Below are 20,309 nucleotides of genomic sequence, written 5' to 3'. Positions count from 1 at the left end.
ACAAACTTGACATTTGAACAATGTGCCTAGCCCATAGGAATTACATTCTCTTCAGTATAGTTTTATTGCTTGACAGTTCAACTTATGAAAGAACCTCATATTCAACAATTTCTATTGTTAGGCAATGTTCAGACTCTTCCTAAGACAATTCAGCAGAAGTGATTCAGTTTCTTGGTATGGCTCTAGTATATGGATTAGGTTTCATGGGCAGAGAAAAATGAAGTTAGCACATTGTCTCTATGTTCATTTTTGTAGGCAAACTAGTACTTCTCTCTCACATTTTCCTTTGGACCCTCCCAAAAACTGAAGCAGCTCTGGCAATGTGTGTGTCAACCTAATTATCATTGTCAATTTCTCTAAAATTATAATGTCAAGGTAAATGAATTTATCTACAATATTCAAAATTTATCTACAATAATGGTTCCACCTATAGATAATGTAGTGATGACTGGTGAAAAACCTTTCTTGGATTTAATTGTCAAGTTAAAATTATCCAAAGTATCAGAGAATTTATCCATTTTCTTTTGTATCTCAGGCTCAGACATTGCATTTAGCAAACTCATCAGTGAATAATTTCAATTTTATACCAATGGTAACAATTATCATAAATTGCATGATTCCTGAAGGTTATCAAAGGACCAAAGACATATGGTACATATCCACCACTCAACACAGATGAAGCCATGCTGATTAGTGATAAAGATATGATTCTGAAAAGATGCACTGAACATTTTCAGTATTCTCAAAAATCTGACATCATCTAATGCTGGAGTCACTTTATATTTACCTTAGGTTGAAGTGAAATAATTTATTTAAAGAAAAACATGCAAAGACAGTTTTTAAAATGTATTTTTATATACAATTTTGAGTTTTAAATTTTTCCCTCTCTTTTTCTCTTTCTTGCTCCCTAAGATAGCAGATATTTAATATAGATTATATATGTGCAATCATGTAAAATGTATATCCACATGAGTCTTATTATGAATCAAAAATAGAATAAAAGAAAAATACCAAAAAATTGAAATAATATGCTTCAATTTGTATTCACACTTTGCCAGCTCTTTCTCTAAATGTGAATTTAATTTTCTATAATGAGTCTTTTTATAATTGTTTGATATCAATATATTATTAAGAAGATCATAATTGATCATCTCACAATATTGATCATCAGTGTACAATGTTCTCCTGGTTCTGCTTACTTCACTTTACATCAGTTAAATCAATCAGTTTAACTGGATACCCATCATTTCTTATAAAACAATTATATTCCACTGTATTCATATATCACAACTTGTTTAGTTATTCCTCAGTTACTGAATATCCCATCAATTCCCAATTATTTGCAACCACAAAAAGATCTGCTGTAAGTATTTTTGTACATGGAGGTCCTTCCCCCGCTCTTTTTAATGTTATATTTGTGATATAAATCTAGTTCCAATCTTCTCTCCTGAATAGTTGGATCCATTTACAACTCCACAAACAAGGCATTAGTGTCCCAATTTCCCCCATATGCTCTCTGGAATTCATGATTTGTCTCTTCTGTCATGTTAGGGTATGATGGGAGTGAGGGGGTAACTCAGAATTGTTTTAATTTAAAGAATTTCATATAACTATAGATAGCTATGATCTCTTCTTCTGAAATTGTCTATTCATATCTTGTGATCATTAATCAATTGAGTGGTGTGCATTCTTATAAATTTGATTCTGTTTTCTATGTATATGCTTTTCCCTAATCAATAGTAATTAATAGCTTTTTTCATATGATTATAGATATAGAATTCTTCATTATATAACTGATAATATCCTTTGAACATTTATTATTTGAGAAATGGAAGTTAATCCGTTTCTTGTTAAACTTCCAACTGAAGAATTGGTTTTGAATGAATTAGACTATGGTGCCTGGTTTTTATTCTACTTCAGTAAGATTTATGGGACTTGAGGTTCATTGATCATACAAAAGGTGAAAGAAATCTTTTGGGTTATATGAAAAAAGAAAGTTATCCATCAGGAATTCAAAGGAGTTTCCATTTGTACATCTCTATAAAGGAAATAAATTGCTATGTAACAATCACCTGGGAGTCTCTCTTAATCTTTGCCAAAAAGATTGCAATCAGAGTTCTCCTTAGCAGGCTAATCCTTCATTTGAAAGATTGTCATCTACCTGAGAGCTAGTGTGGTTTCAGAAAAGGTCAATATAATCTTTGTTGCCCAATCCCTGCAGGAGAAATATTAGGAGGAGAATAGAGATCTGTACATAATGTGTGATCAAGGTGTGTTTGGTACTTTGATACTTTCAGTTATGATAACTTGAGGAAGATCATAGCAAAATTTGGTTGCCTGGAAAAGTTCAACAGTATTGTATATAAGTTCCACTACAGCATACTTGCATGGTTTTGGATGATAAATCATGCTTTCATACTTTTCCAGTCAACAATGAATTGAAACAGGATTATGTGCTTATTCTCTTGAATTTTTTCATTTTTTATTTTTATAAGTTTTTTTTTTTTTTATTGCAAGGCAATGGGGTTAAGTGGCCACACAGCTAGGGAATGAAGTGTCTGAGGCTGGATTTGAACTCATGTACTCCTGATTCCAGGGCAGGTGCTCTATCCACTGCACCACCTAGCCACCCTCTCTCATGCATTTTTAATGTTATTTTATTTTCACAATTACAGAGAAAAAGAATTTTCCATGTAAATTTTTTGTAAACTTTTGAGTTCCACAGCTTTCTATTTCCCTCCCTTCCTTCTCCTCTTCCTATAACAGCCAGTAATTTGCCATAGGTTGTACACATACAATCATCTTCAACATAGTTCCATATTAGTCATTTTATGAAAAAAAGAATCAATACTAAAGGGAAAAGAATGAGAAGAAAGATAACAACATAAAACAAGTTTTAAAAAGTGAAAATAATATGCTTTTTCTGTATTCAGATTCCATAGTTGGTGTTTGTGTTTGTTTTTTCTGAATGTGGATAGCATTGTCCATCACAAATCTTTTTGAACTGCCCTTGATCACTGAATTACTGAGAGGAGCTGCATCCATCATAGTTGATCATCACACAGAGTTGCTGTTAATGTGTACAATGTTCTCCTGGTTCTGTTCACTAGGAATCAGTTCATGCAAGTCTTTTCTGAAATCCGATTTCTTTTCTTCTGAAATCATGATTTCCTTTTTTTTTCCCTATGTAAAAACCATATTCTGTTTATTCTACATACCTTAATTTCAGAATAAAATAATCATTAGCATCCCACAAAACAAAACATTCTACTTCCCATATCAGGTGAGGGGGGAACAAGTACCCTATAAGACCCTAATACACTGGAAAACAGAAGGAAATAAAACAAAAAAAAAATACTACACTTTGGCAAATGGAGTCTCTACCACTGTGGTGGAAAACCACAATGAATGTACAAAGAATGGAGACCATTGTAGAGGATTGTCTAATCCACCTTTTCCATGTGAGATGCATCACTATCAAGTTGGGGGATCACACCAGGAATGTGCTCATGGCTTCTTACAAAACAGTACTGCTCCATCATGTTCACCTACCCTAATTTGCGTAGCCATTCCCCATTTGATGGGCAACCCAGCAATTCCCAATCCTTTGACACTACAAAAAGAGCCACTTTATATATCTTTTGTAAATGTGGGCCTTTTTTTCCCTTTTTGATGATCTCTTTGGAATATAGACCTTGCAGTGTAATTGCTGGATCAAAAGCTAAGCATTGCTTTATTGCCCTTTACTCCTATGCTTTATAACAAGATCTTTTCCCTGATGTTGTAAGATGCATTTAATGGGACTAAAAATGATATCAGTGGTGAAATATTGCACTGGTAGTAAACTATTTAACCTGAAAAATCTACAAGCAAAGAAAAAATTAAAGGGAGAGTTGGCACAAGACTCATTTGTTCAGATAGATTGGGGAAAGACTGGAAGAAGGGAGATAATTTGGAACTAAAAATGTATGTTATAAATAAATGTATATAAATCATACGCAAAGAAAAAACAATATATTTCTGTCTTTTATGGTATATTTTGGTGGTTGCAAATGCCACAATTTTTGAATAAATCATCTAGTATCTCTTGATACATGAATGGTTCCCATATAAAGTTTGTTATATCACTCCCCTAAAATATTACAATAGTTATCATATAGAAAGCAACTGCTCATTGTTAAAATGCAAGAAAACAAAATTTATGTATTGAATCAGACAATTGCAATTGGAACATGTCATTTTGTTTCATCTTTTTGGTAATCTAAAACACTGAACTAATTACTTCCTACTTGATCCTAGATCTCTTTCATGAGTTTTACCTCTTTAATTGCTATACAACATCTTCTTAGGACAGTTTATATTTTTTCCAAAATATCAAAATAATATCTCATGCTGATACACATTGCACTTTGAAAAACCATCAATTGAAACATTTCTTCTATTTTGAACAAGACTTTTTATCCACCTGTGAATTTTTAAAAGTAATTTTAAGATAGTAAAATATTATTTTCAAATTTGAAGACTTTTTGAAATATCTGGTAAACTATTTTGGAAAATTCCCAGAAACAGAATAGTGATATTGGAAAAAAAATTCACACCTAATGATGATAAGTTTTGACTGAGTGCAACATAAACGGGAATCATGAAAATAACTGTAATTCCATCTGGTACAATTTTTTATTTGCTAGAATATATTTGTGACAGTAAAATGTTGCCACTTGAGTTTCTCAAGTTTTGCTTTATAATGTAAAGAATATTAAAGAAGTTTATTTTTTCAGAAAATTTAAAAAGTACATTACTTTGGATACAGCCTAAGTGTTCATGTATGCTAGTTGTCTAAAGTTCGTCCTTCATAATCTAAGAGGAACATGTAATGAAGGCATCATGATGATGAGACTTATACAATTATATTCATTATACTGAGGAAAATCCTTCTCACTTGATTTTATCAGGATGACTTCACTCGATGGCCTCATTTGATAAGAAACAAGACTTTTGGAGATGATCTGATGCTGTGAGAGTTCTTGACCCTTAAGTATATTTTTCTTCCCTTATCAGCAAGAAAACCTCAGAACTCTAAATGAATGTAATGAATCTATAATCTGCATCTAAATGAGAATTATCTGCCTCCTTGCTTTTTCTTTAATGACATTATTATTACTGTACTTGAAAAATAATTTTGATATTGAAGAGATCATAATCTTTAAGATAATGTCCCTTATAAAACTGGTATGGCACAAAATTCATAATCTGAAGCTGTTGATGAAAATTTCTGAACCTAATTAAATTGTTCCTAAAACAATAGATTTCCAGTATATCATGAGGATTATATAAATAGCATTCCTAATTTGGTAAGAGATTCAAAAGCATAGTGAGTACATTTCTTGCCACAATGAAGGATTTTACTTTTGTAAGCTTCCTACCTCCCTTTCATGAGTTCTAAATTCATTCTAAGGCTTCAAGTGTAATCCTAACAGTGTACTATTTCATTCCTTTGTATAACGGCCTAGTAAAGTTTAGAAATATTGAAGTCTATACCATAAATATGGTATCCTCTTATGGATTATCAAAACTCAGCAGTTCCATAGTTCTGACTATAATTTTAAGCTCCAGAACAAGAGAAACTTCAAGTATTCAAGAAGAAACCAGCACAATATGATTTCAAAAAATATTTTAAGGGTTTTTTTTTTTTCCAGAATATAGTATAGGACAAATTACTGTTGTTACTCAGTTATTCAATTATATCCAACTCTTTGGGATCCCCATGGATTATAACATGCTAAGTCCTTTTATCCTCCATTATATCTTGAAGTCTGACCAATATCATGTCATTTCCATAAAACTTTCTGTTAATCTCATCCCCTGTTGCCCCCTTTTTCCTTCAGTCTTTCAAGATATTTTTTCCAATGAATCCAATCTTCTTATTATGTGATCAAAGAATTTAAACTATGACTTCAGTATTTGAGCTCACAGTCAATAGTCTGAATTAATTTCTTTAAGGATTGATTCATCTGATCTCCTTTCTCTCCAAGGTATTCTGAAAAACTTTCTCCACTACTGCAATTAAAAAGTAAAAATTCTGTGGCAATCAGCTTTCCTCATAATCCAATTCTCCCAGGCAAACAATGAGATTGGAAAAGGCCATAGCTCTAACTTTCATGCCTTTGTCAGCAAGTGATGCCTCTGCTTTTGGTCTACCATCTAATTTGCCAAGAAGTGACAGGATCATTTGCCAAGATATACAGAGATTTTATGTTAAGCTTTAAAGCAACTATTGTTTGTGTGTGTGTGTGTGTGTGTGTGGTAGACTTTTTTTTAACTTTCATCCATTTGTAAATGCATATTTCCAAGTTACAAAATTTCCTTCCAACTTCCTTCCCACCCTTCTCCCCTCAGTAGGGAACAGTCAGGTTAGCATTTTAAATACAAATTTTGATAAGTAAATTACAAATTAGGGGGGTGGCTAGGTGGGGCAGTGGATAGAGCAGCGGCCCTGGAGTCAGGAGGACCTGAGTTCAAATCCTGTCTCAGACAATTAATAATTACCTACCTGTTTTGCTTTGGGCAAGCTACTTAACCCCATTGCCTTGCAAAAAAAAAACATATTTACAAATTAGTAATTTTGGGAATGAGGAATTAGGATTAAGGGAATGATATACATAAGAGATACTTTTTCTAAAGTGTTCATCAGATCCAGTAGAGCTGTTTTTTTCGCTGTGTATTTTGTTTTGTTTTGTTTTTCTTCTGCTAGTTGAGGATAATTTAGACCATAGCCTGTCTAATACTATTGTCCTAGCTCTGTGGACTGTCAAGAGGAGTTGCATCGACCAAGGGTGTTCATTTCATAATGTTGTTGGATGTATAATTGTTCTCTTGACTCTACTCCCTTTGCTCAGCATCAAATCCCATAAGTCATTCCATGCTTCTCTAGAGTACAACCATTTATAGTTTCTTTAAGGACAATAATATTCCCTAGTATTCATATACCACAAATTATTTAGCCATTCCCAAAATGATAAGTGTCCCCTCAAATTCCAATTCCTTGCTGCTTGCCATAGCAGCTCAAAAAGAGCTGCTATAAATATTTTGAAACATGTAGGTCTTTTCCCATTTTTTTTACAATTTTTTTTCTTTTTAAATTGTCCAGTTCTTCAAGAATTGTAACTGATGAGTCAAAGGGTATGAACAGTTTTATTATTCTTTGGGCATAGTTCCATATTGCTCCCCAGAAAGGATGAATCTGTTCCACAACTCCACCAGCAATGCAATAATGTCCCACTTCTCCAGCATTGATTATCTTCCCTTTATCTCATCTGCGGTAGTCTAATATGTTTGAGATAATACGTCATTTTGTTTTAATTTACATTTCTCTAATCAATAGTGATTTGGAGCATTTTTATAGGATTTTATATATATATATATATATGTATGTATATGTAGCTTTGATTTCTTCATTTCAAAAACTGTCTATTCATATGCTTTGAAGATTTATCAATTGGGGAATGACTTGTTTTAAAGCAACTTTTACACTATCCTCTTTCACCATCATCAAGAGGCTCCACACTTCTTCACATTCTACTCTGAATTGTCATATCTGCATATTTGAGATTGATGATATTTCTTTTGGCAAAAGTCAAGCCCACTTTGATACATCCAGTTTATAACTTTGCATGATGCATTTTGAATTTAGAGTGACACACAAATTACATTGCCCTGAGACATACCTACACATTTTCTACATTCTTCCATTTACTCAAAATCTTATAGTTTTATGAAGGTGCCATTTTCTTCCAAATATTGAAGACTTCCCAAGATAATAGGAATGTGATCAATAGATAAATTTTTCTCATTATTCTCCAATCCTGGATGAGTAATTGATCAATTCTGTAGAAACAGATTGTGTCATCCCCTCTTTCTATGTGGGGACAGCATAATTTATAACTGATGTCCAAATTCTCACTCCTTAGAGAAGTAAAATTGAAAGATTGTGCCTCTGAGCTAAAAGAGAAGTATTTCGTAAATTATTTGTACTTTGTAAGTGACTTAAATTCATCCCTCTGTACTTGCAAACAAAGATTCAGAAAATTTAACAAATTCACCCAGAATTAAAGAAATAATACCTAGAACTCAGGGCCTTTAGTTCTTAACCTATTGTTCTTTTTACCTTATTATTCTGTCTTCATCTAGTCATTTTGCTATTATCCTTTTATGTTGAATGCTCCACAAGTAATTAGAAAAGTGGATAAAATAAATGTATTTTTACAATTGAAAAATATTAGAATATAACCTTATTTTCTGTAGGCAAAATGAAAACATCTTTATTATATAATTATTACAATAATTGTTGTAACTATTCCTATAATCCCTGAGGGGTTGTTTAATATCTTTTACAGCATTCCATTGCAGAGTTCCAATTTTAGCCTTTGCATTATATTAGAGTGGCATAATTCCTTGAGGGTCACAGCCCTTTATCTTGGTCTATCATTTCTCATGAACTTTCATCCTATAAGTGAGATCACTGCTATTCAAACTTGCTTTGCACAGTGGTGACAAGTTCAAAGACAAATAATTTACCACTACTGGTTACACTAACTACATGATGGTCCAGACACTCAACCCTTGTCTCTTGCCAGGGTTTCTAATGAATGTGATTACTGACTAGGGAATTGGTATTTGTGACAATCATGGTCAATTCTGACTCTAGTGATACCCAAACTTATTCAGGGATTCAAGTCACATTGTCCTTTTCTATACTTTTCCACCATATATCCATGGGTGAGAGTATAGAAATACTTTTCCAATAATAGTGTGCAGCAGTCCTCCATAAATCTCTAGAAATAGGCATCAAAACACAGAAATAGCTTCAGCTTTTGCTGATATTTCATATATAGTGAGGTGAAAAGCACTTCTCTCTTCTTAGTATCAGCATTCAATCCCTGCTGAGATTTTATATGACCCAAGTACTTTGCAGAAACCCAGAGGGTCTGACACTTGGTAATTAAGAGCTTCAAACCCTCTACAAACTCCAAGAGTCTTTACTAATCCTCTTCCAGTAGCTTCCTGACATGAAATATTGCAGTTTAATTCCATTTGATAAGCATTTATTTAGTATTAACAAGGTAAGACACTGTGCTTGGTGCTGGGATTACAACAGAAAATGAAGCAGTCCTACCCTCAAGGAGTTCACTAGTTACTGAAGGATTTAACATATCCATTGACTAGTAAATACAGGCTAAGTCTAAGAGGGAGAGAGATCACTAAATATTAAAATCAGGAATGTCACACCCCCTCCTCATAAAGTGAAGAACTGAAAATGGTGGTCTGCTCTTTAAGGAAAATTTAGGTTTAAATATTGAGTAAGGAGAGAATTCCTTGACTTTGTTAATTAAAATAGTAGGTGTTAATACAGTACCCAGAAATTTGAGATCAGGTAAGTCCTAGCTGACCAGATTGGTCAGAACATAGAATACATGATCAGGGTGGGGGGGGGGGATAATATATCCAGAAACATAGGCTAGAAATACACTGTGGAATGTTTTAAATGACAAGCAGAAAAAAAATTGTATTTTATTATAAGGGCAATAGGGAGTCCTTGAATGTATTGGTTTACCTTCAAGTGTTCCCTATTGACTTTTGTCTGCATCTCTAATAATGTTTTTGACACCTCACTGACAAAAATGATCTTCAGAAACCCCTCAGGAAATAACCTGAGAGAAATTAGGCAATGCATTAAATAAAGTAAAATGTTTTCAGGGAAAGAGGACTGAATCAGAGATTGAGAACTGGAAAGTGATTTGCACAGTCACTGAAGCAGACAGACAATCAAGTTTTCTGTCTTTAGCTCAGCAGCAAAAATTTCATTGCAGTTCACTAGTTTTTAAAACTCATTGCTGGTTAATTAGGTGTGTTCTTGTCATATAATCATTAGACAAGCAAAATCATCAGCTAATTTCTCACTAAATACTCCCCAAGTGGTTGCTGTAGATCAGCTCCTTCATTTTATAGATGAGACTCTGAGAAGTCAAGGTATTTCTTCAAGGTTACTCAAATAACAGATGTAAAAAACCTAGAATTTGAATACAGGGCCCCTAACTCAAAATCAAACATTTTTTACCTGCATTAAATCAAAGAAAATTATGAATTCAAAGACATAGGAGATTAAAAAAAATGATGCTTTATATTTTCATTTTTATTTTGCCTTAATAGTGGCAGAGGTTGCTAAAGAATTTACATAGGTAATTTTGCCTTTCTATGCAAAATTATTGCTTACTATTTCTATATATTTCAGTTGGGGTAACCAGAAAGTGCATTTAAGAAAGCTCTATAACTATGCTGAAACACTTACTTTATAGAGCATTTTTATTCCTATTTACAGACTTAGATTTTCTATGTTTGAGCTCGTTTTCCTCCCTTACGTACCTTTCCCAATGGCAGGCATTATTCTTGAAACATCAAAAATGATTTTTGAATTATTTGAAGACTTACCACCCTGCTATGTGTGTTATTTTGTATAGCATTTTTTTCAACAATTAAAGAATTTGATCTTAAAGCAGTCCATCAAGTTTTGTATTCCTTTCCAGATTTTTAAATTGCATTATGTGGTCTGTGACAGCCATCTGCTTAAGATCTCATTCCATTTCTTTGGTGAAACAACTCAGAATTAAAATTGACAGTAATGATTTCTTCGGGCAAAGACTTGCAGGGGAACTAAAGTGACATACATTTATGGTGATCTAAAATAAACTACTTCTTTATGTTACCATGCCATTTAATTTGAATGTTATAAAGTACACTCAGAAAATAAAAGTGAAGTCATAATGAAACCTAGATTTTAATGCAATCTTTCAGTAACTGAAAATGATCATTGAATGCTTAGACTTCCAAAAGACCACCCCAAGATTAATATGATGCCATATATTTATTATTTTTGATGATACATTATATATTTATTATAAATTTCAAGACTAGTACACTTGAAAAATATTATGGCTTAATTAGCTCACCTATAGATAAAGAGTTATGATTTGACTTTAGAGATTTACCTCTTCTCTACCCTTTCCACAAAATAAACACACAGATAGACACAAGTTCACACAATTTTCCACATTAAGGATTCTAATCAAAATGTAGACCTCAACAGAGATTAAAGCTCTGAATCAAGACGCAATTTTATTTTGCAATTTCCAGAAGGCAGCAAGGAATTATTTCATATTGGAGTCTATATTACTAAGCATATTGCTTAGTTATTGAATAAGTGTGGTTCATTGAATAGTCAAAAACAATGACATTTTTGAGGGACCAGACTCAGGACCAGTGATATCCTTGGTCAACTTCTTATTGTCTCTCCACTGTATCAAGGAATTAGAAGTTACTTCTCCAATCTAAGATCTACAATTTTTTGTATGAGTTATTTTTAAGAACAAAATTATTACATTTTGTTTAGAACATTGTTATCCTTCATGAGGTCCCTCTCATTTTCTGTTCTATCATTCAGAACAACTTTACATCTTTATCCATGATTCCTCAGAAAAAAATAACATTTAGGGAGGCTAGGTTGCACAGTGGATAGAGCACCAACCTTGGAGTCAGGAGTACCTGAGTTGAAATCCTGCCTCAGACACTTAATAATTACCAAGCTGTGTGGCCCTGGGCAAGCCATTTAACCCCACTGCCTTGCAAAAATAACTAAAAAAAAAAAAAAAACACTTCCTGTTTCTCCTATCTATCCCCAGGCTCAGTCCACTTTATTCCATTCCTGTTCATTTTTATGAATCGGTACCTTTGAAAGAGATGCCATAGAAAATAGAGTCAGATAATCTGGCTTCAAATCTTAACTCTGTCACGTAATACATTGTCCATAAAAAAATTGTTGACTAGGTATCCTAAAATGGTTTTGTTCAACTCCAAATCAATGATATTATGATCTTTTCATTTCTTCCCTCATTTCTATTTCCATCTCTCTTTCCTTCTTTTCCTCCTTCCCTCCTTCCTTCCTTTATTTCCTCCTTCTTTCCTTCCTTACTCCATTTGTATTGCATTCATATTTATCAGTGTTCTGTTCCTCTGGGGGAATGCACCATGTTGAGAATAAGAATTGTTTCCTTTTCTATCCTTGTATGTCTGGTGGCTAGCACAAGGCCTTGAACACAGGGGCTAGTCAACCAATGATTGTTCAATTTTCATTTTAATTTGTTAAAAGAATTGAACAATGTTTGATGTTTCCTTGAGCACTAAGAGATCCATAACTTTTGTGAATGTTAAAGTTGAAAAGATTTGGTAACATGCTGGTAAGACTAAGAAAGATCTGTAAATTTACAAAAAAATATATATTCAATTGAGAAGTAAGTACAATAGAAATAAATTAATCAGGAAAGAAATATTTCAAAACAGAATAAAAAGTAGTTGCATAATATTTTGGTTAAAGAAAATGAACAAAAGGGGTGATAGCAAGAAAGGACATATTTGGGGTGAGATGAGAGAAAGCCATCACCATAAAGCAATTTTCAAGAGAAGTAAAATAGTTGGTTAAAACTTCCTTGTGAGATTAGTTCCATAATCAAAAATCTTCTCATCTCATGAAAGACATACTAGAAACAAAGTCCTTACTTTTATTAAATAGGATAGTTATTCTAATCAGAAAAATCACACATGTATTTTTAAAAGAATAGGTTTCTTTCAGGCACTGTGTTAGTGAGATCCATTATGGAATACTAATCAAATATATCTGAAATTTTATTAATAGAATGTGAACATGTCTTATTACTATCTGATATTGACTTTTGTGTTCAACACATTATGTGACAAGCAAATAGTTTTTAAACTGAGATGATTAGTTTTAATTTGTCTAAAATTCCAGAATTCTTCGTGAAGGGTCAATAATAAAAAAAAAAAAGTTAATAGAAATTCTAGGTGAAAACAGAAACACACATAGAATAAATATCAAGTAAAATGAGAATACATCAAATGGTTGTATTTTATTCTCTGAAGAATAAAAGTTGAGGGTCACTCAAAGATCACAATGTGTGTGTGAGCAGACTGAAACTCATTATAAAATAGGAGTAGATATGGAAGGTTTGCAATGTCCATTGTTAGAGGTTGTCCTCACATTGATAACATTGGAGAAGTATGGATAAGTTTAGTTAATTGGAGTTGTGAAGAGTGTGGGGGTTTTGGGGTTCCACAATAATGTGAAGGAAGAATTCTTAGTTTACATTAGAAAGACTGGGTTGTACCTACAATGTCACCTATGGGCAGGTACTTCAAAAGACAGAGCCTCACCTGGTCAAAAAACACAGATTGGGCCAGGTCTGCCCCACCTAGTTCTAAGTTAACCTAGTCTTCAACCTTCTCCTTTGCATATGCTCAAAGAGGTACTGTTCTTGTTCATTAATATTGTGATGAGGGAGCGGAAAACATATGGAGACCATTGCATCAAGTATATCGTGACCCCAGCCAATGATTGGCATAAAGGCCAGGAACAAAGTCTTTCAAAGTGCATAAAAGAAATAACATTTCTGGGATTCCTCACCCCTCTCCCACCTTGAGAGAGGTGTGCCATTTATTGAGATATCTTCATTAAAAGAAAAACATTTTAATCACTCTGAACTAAGAATTCATGAGTCATTTATAAGAATCCCAGAACTAGCACTGGGATATTATAATGTAAATTTCTTTTCCCAGTATATTCCTGGAAAAACACAAGAAAAATGTCTGCAAATGACTTGATTGCAAGTCCACTTTCTTGGTGTTCTCTGTGGGGAAAATATCTCAGTTTCCTGGGAAGATTTATCTGGGTTTTGGAGCCAAGAGTGATTAAAATGTCTTGGGGCAAGAACTACAGTAAGGGATGATCTCCAGGGTAGGGGGTGGTGGCCAGAACTGCCCTGGCTGCCCGAGAAGTCCTCCAGGAGGAGATTGATTGCTATGGAGAAACCAGAGGGTGCACTGAAAGGAGGGAGGTGAATTTGGTGTTCCCTCTCTGGAAAGTTTCCAGCAAACTTGGCGGGGTCGGGGTGGGGGGGGGCAAGGCAGCCTCTTGTCTGGGAATCAGAAACTAGAAGCTAGAAGCTGGAAGGAAGGAAGCCAATTGGATCCAGTCTGCTATATGAATGAGTTTGGGTGTTTCCAAGGATGTGGTGTGTGTGTGTTTGTGTATCTTTGTTCTATGTCCTCTCTTGTATGAGTGGAGTGGTCTGGCTAAGTTTTAAACTGGTGGAGCTGGGAATTGGGCCCAGGAGTTTCCAAAGGTGGAGTAAGCAGAAAGTAAATCTGCAGCATCCCCTTCCTGGAGCTCAGCCCTTCCCTCACTGAGCCATGGTAGCTATGCTGGTGTGTAGGATTAAAGAGTTTAGAAGAGAAAGAACTTTTAAGGGAAAGATTGAGAAGTGAAAGGAGTGAAGATTTCTTATCCTTACGATTATCTGGGAAAGACTCCAAGCTTTCTCTCTGGGTTGGGGGAAGGAAGTGGTGGTTTGGACCCATGGTAGTCTAGGAAGCATGACAGAATTGATCCCACCGGTCATATTGTTAAGACTTGAAGTTTAAACTGAATTCAGCTGAGGAGTGCCTCACCCATTGTGAGGGGGGTGGGGGGGTGGGAAGAATTAAGGTTTTTAACCCTTAAAGGACATCTGCAACAAGTGGGATGAAAGGATGAAAATATAAAATCCAGGGGTGGGAAGACACATTTATTGAAAGGAAATCATGTTTAATGGATGTCTCTGCTCCAGCCTTGTGGCCTAAAAGTGCTGTCTCTAACTCCTTTTTTAAGGTTGACCCATTTATGAACTGGAGCTTTGGAAATTGCTCTGAGGGTTTTAAAAGAGGGTTATTAGTGTTATTTCATTCTGACAAAATTTGTTTATAATGAGAGAAATTAAATAACCTAGATTGTTATAAAGTGGTTTGGGATTTTAAAGTCTATTATAACAACTTTGAGTTAATGGAGAGTGGTATTGTATTACTAAGAAGAAAAGTAAATTATTATGTTTCCAAGGATATTTACTGATTTCTTTAGGAAAAAAGTTCTGATTCATTTTCATGTTAAGCCTAATAAGGATAACAATTGTATATTTATGTTGGATGGAGTTTTTGGAATGAGACTGCTGGATTCTCTGTACAAGGTACTCTAAAGTTTTTATCAAATAAACTATTGGGAAGTTTAGTTGTATAATTGATAGCTAACTAGATGAAATGAGTTTTCATCTAATGATTTAGTCCTTTTCCATTGGATTAACTATGGCATAGATAAGAATCGCATTGGAGTTTTAAATGTATAATATGGATGAGAGTAGATCCTTGGAGAATCTGGTTACAGATGATATGCGGGGGTTCTGACTGATGAATGAACAATTAGCAATGGTATGGTCCCATTATAAGGTAACTTATTGATGAGGAAGATGTGTTTATCAGTTACATGTAATTCTTATGTAACTGTAGAGAGATTATATTATCTCTTGTGAACAAATAAGCTATTAGAATACTGTAATTCTAAAGCCTGGAATTAACATGTGACTACTGTGAAGGAGTAATAAAGGGAAGTACCAAAAATTATGACCCCTTATGGTATAGATCTGTGGGTTCATGCATAATGTAATCATGGAAGGATTGTTTTGCACAATCTAGTAATTTATGTGTTATTCTTATTGTTGTTTTGTTATATTAGACCTAATAACACATGTTGGGAAATATAAAGTCATCTTGTACTAATGGTTTTAAAAACTCTGAAAGTAATGATTTGAATGTAAGGGTGACTAATGCTAAGCAAGTTTACATGTAGAAGTTTCTAGCTATACATATGCAAATTGGGAATATTTTGTATATATATATATATATATATATATAAAGGCATACACACACACACACACATGCAAACACACATATATTCCAAAGCTCTGGTCATTTGCTTTGAAGTAAAGGTACCTATATAATATGAGAAAGAGATATACAGGAAAGATAATTTGAGATTTTTTTAGCTTAATTTAGGAGATGATAGGCAATTTCCTTGTCAATGGGAGTGTTTATTTGTTGTAAAATACAAAAAGTTAGAACGAGGGTTCTCTAGCCAAGAGGAAATTTGATGCACCATCTTTGTATAGAGATAGAGGAGATATGATTTCAGACACGGGGATAAGGACCTGGAGATGAGAGGCCTCAAGTAAGAAGCAAGAGATGAGACATGTAGGGCCAGCCATAGTTAAAATTCCTGGATTTAACAAGGACCTAAGAAGGACACTCAGAGTTTTGGGTAGGGGAGTTATCAATTGGGACCCCATTAAGACTAATAATTGGAATTTAGTAAATTGGATTCACTCAAATTCTAATTAGGTAAAATATTTGTTTCAGATCATGGAACTATTAATCAATTTTCTCTTTTTATGTCATATACCATGATGGTCAGCAAAAAAGAAAATGTTACTAGGTCAATGTATTGTTCTTGAAGCCAAGGAAGCCTATGGGCTGAAGATGTCAATTGACAGGGATGCACAGTCTAAGGGTCAGCTTTTCAGTAAGGTCTGAGTTTTTGACTTGACCTCCCCAAAAGTGATATTTGGAAAATGACTCACCTGGTAGAATAAATCTAGTTTGAGACATTTGACTATCCACATGACCTCTGCCTACACACTTACATTCAAAAATTATATTTATAAAGAAATTTTCCTTTGGTGTCCTGGTTTTATAATAAGAAGTTTTGGGTCAATTGGATTTAATAGCCAGATAGGTAAGTTTATGGCTCTGACAGCTACAATTAGCTGCATGTTTAGATAGGAATTAAGATTGCTTAATTTTTATGTTAGAGGGGAATTTTAGGTAAGAAGAATGGGAGATTTTTAGAATAATTACAGTTTTGAAGTCTGGTTTAAGGAAAAAGACTATGAGTCAGATAAATATGTCAGGAAAAGGAAAATCTACTGAATATTTGGGAATACTTTGGGGAAAAATAATTTTGCTTAAATATGTTTGAGTCATGGGGCAGCTAGGTAGCGTAGTGGATAAAGCACTGGCCCTGGAGTCAGGAGTACTGGGATTAAAATCTGGTCTCAGACACTTAATAATTACCTAGCTGTGTGGCTTTGGGCAAGCCACTTAACCCCGTTTGCCTTGCAAAAAAACCCTAAAAAATAAAGATGTTTGAGTCATTATTGTAATGAGAAAAAGGCTAAGACTATTACAAGCTTAAGTTAATGTGATAATTCTCAGTGGAGTTTACTCATGTAGTAAAACACTTATGGAAGTTTATTGTGATGAAGTGAAGTATGTATGTCAATATGACAGTGAGTAAGGAAATATGTAAATTATAATAAGCTCCAGATTCTCATTGTTTTGTCATGAAAATATGAGTTTTGATCTGAGTAAAATGTTAAGCAGTTTCTTTACTAGAAGAGAAGGTTTCAACAAGTCACCTGAGCTGGAGAGGACTTTTTGGAACAGATTCAGAAGATGCAAAAGGACATTAGATGTCTCCAGAGGAGAAGAGAAGATAGAAGGAGAGACACTGGACCAGTTCATCTCCACCATCTCTCCCCTATGTGTACATTTTTTATTCAGGGAGTCTGTATCTGTAATTTCCCTTTGATTCTATTAGTGTGACTACCCTATTTATGTCCCCCCCCACACTTTATGGAAAGGAGGAGAGGCATGGTGAAGATGTTCTCCATGGAGGGAAAAGGAGGTCAAGATTATTGAATGACATGACTTTACATACATGAGTCTGTTTATCCTATCTAGGGAGAGTCCTATCTCTGATTTAGAGAATAGGATATTAGTACTGGTGGAAGGAAAATCTAGCTGACAAAAGTCATTGCCCAGTCTTGTTGTATGGCTATTGGACTTGCCGTGGTCCACAGAAGTTTGAGAATGGATCTTGGGTACCAGTCCTCCTGCATCTGGCCTAGAATTCTCAACTTCTGGTCAGAGGTGCATTGTGTCACAGGATTTTTATCCAGAGGAGAGAAACAACAGTGGCATATGACTGAGTCAGTTCAGGGTGACTATCATTTATACCAGTCTGGCCAGGATATTTTCCTGGGGAGTAGTAAATGACAGGGGACTTATGTCCAGAAGCAGGCTAAACATATTCTGAACTGTACAACTCAAAGAGATAGGTGAACTAAGGCTGATGTGAGATGAAATGATGGTACCTGGATCCTTTGTCAGGATCCATTATAGTAAAGTTAATTGTGATTACCACTGCATATACCCATCTGTAAAGGGTTGGTTAGGGAGTTGTTATCCAGAATTAAGGGTCTGCTACTTAGGCACAGGATGGGAGTTAGGGCTTGGGAACCCCAATTTATATTCTGACTAGATTCCAAGCTGTAGTGGAAACAATTACCAGTTAGACATCTCAGGCCTGGCTGGTTAAGCCATGCAAAAAAACAGAGAAAGAGAGAGAGAGAGAGAGAGAGAGAGAGAGAGAGAGAGAGAGAGAGAGAGAGAGAGAGAGAGAGAGAGAGAATTATTCAACATAGAGATGTATTAAATAATCTGTTGGTTGAAGGAGCAGGTTTTGGTAAATTATATCTATCAAGTTGCAGTCTAAATCTGGATGACAATAGATAAGTAGTAAAGGAAATAAGCAGGGACATCAGAAAGTTGGCAAACCTAGAAAATAGGATGGTTCCATGTCTCTGATAATGAGGAAGTAAAAATCGTGATAGAAGAAAAAGTCAATAGTTATTTCAATAACTAGGATTATGACTCAAGAAAAAAATCACTTTTAAGGTATGGAAGCCCAAATTCTTATTATCAAAGAAAGGGGGGAATTATGAGAAACATGGGAGTGTTTGGGTTCCACAAGAATGTGAAAGACTGGGTTCTGTCTATAAAGTTGCCTATGGGCAGGTATGTAAGTCAAAACAAAAGATAGCCTTACCTGATTAAAAAAATAATAAAAACAGATTAAGTCAGGTCTGTCCCACCTAGTTCTAAGTTAACCTAGGGTCTTCAACCTTCTCTTTTGCACATGCTCAAGGAGGTAGCTGTTCTTGCTCATTAGTATAATGTATGGAGGTTGATGTATCAATTAGATTGTGACCTCAGCCAAAAATTGCCCCGAAGGGGCAGGAACAAAGCCTTTCAAAGGGCATAAAAGACTCCATTTCTGGGATTCCTCACCCCTCTCTTACCCTGAGAGAGATGTGCCATTTAGATGTCTTAATAAAAAAACATTTTAATCTCTCTGGACACAATCGATTTATAACAGAAGTTCTATGTTTATGAGAGGAAATAGTGAACACAATAGATAAAATGTAAATTTAGGCCAGATGTTAGAAACCCTTGAATTCCAGATGAATTTAGATTTTGTCATTATGAAAGAACAAAATATTTTCTTAATAGAATGTTTTATGTATTTTCCTATAGGATAAAAAAAAAACCCACCAAATAATCATACTAATAATCACCAAGTGATTTTTTTTTGGTTGAAGACATGTTGATGGTTATGTTTTCCTTTGACCTCCTTTCAATTTTATAACATAAATTCATTCTCCCTACTTAATGAGACATACCTTATAACAAAGAAGAAATATAAAGAGGGAAAACAATTATTTGTCAAAAACCAAAATACTAATCTTTTGATTCCCACAATATATGCAGAATTCTTTATATATGCTCTTCCACCTCTGCAAAGAAGGGGATGAGAACTATTCTCACATTTCTTCTTCATAGTGATTGAGATGACTTATTTCCCCCTTTAGTTATAGTAGGCTGTTTGATTAGAGACATTTATATAATTGGTAAAAGACAATAAGATTCTAAAGAGGCCATAGCATTTATTCTGTCTTTTAAAGGCCCAGTTAGCTTGTCTTTCCCATGGTTACTAACTGGATACCTTAAGCCAGCTAATTACCTAAAAAAGACATGTTTTACATCCCAAGAAGGAAAAGATTGCTCATTGATCACAATGGAACAATTAGCTCAAAGGTTGTAGGTGATTATTATTGGAAAAGAAACATACCATCTTCTTAAATGAAAAATTGCATCTGATCAAATAATCCTCAAACATGAATAAAATATAGCAGTTTGTCATTTTGCAATTTTTGAAAAACGTTTCACAGTATTCAACCAAGAGATTTATAAATACTTGTTCACTCACCTCTGTGACATGAATTATATTATTAAATAACTCCTGACACAGATACAACATCAGATTATTATAGAACCGAAGGAATAAATAGACAGCAAGTCATTGAGTCCAGATTTTAAATTCTAGTCTAGGTAATCTACTGGTGCAAAAAATAGCTCCCTGGAGTATTTTTACTTATAATTTTGGCCAAAAAACCAGCAGCATATCAAAACCACATCCCAAT

This window comes from Macrotis lagotis, chromosome 8 (genome assembly GCF_037893015.1).
Source record: "Macrotis lagotis isolate mMagLag1 chromosome 8, bilby.v1.9.chrom.fasta, whole genome shotgun sequence".
Taxonomy (NCBI): Eukaryota; Metazoa; Chordata; class Mammalia; order Peramelemorphia; family Peramelidae; genus Macrotis; species Macrotis lagotis.
The sequence above is the reverse complement of the archived record's forward strand: the minus strand, read 5'-3'. Positions refer to the sequence as shown.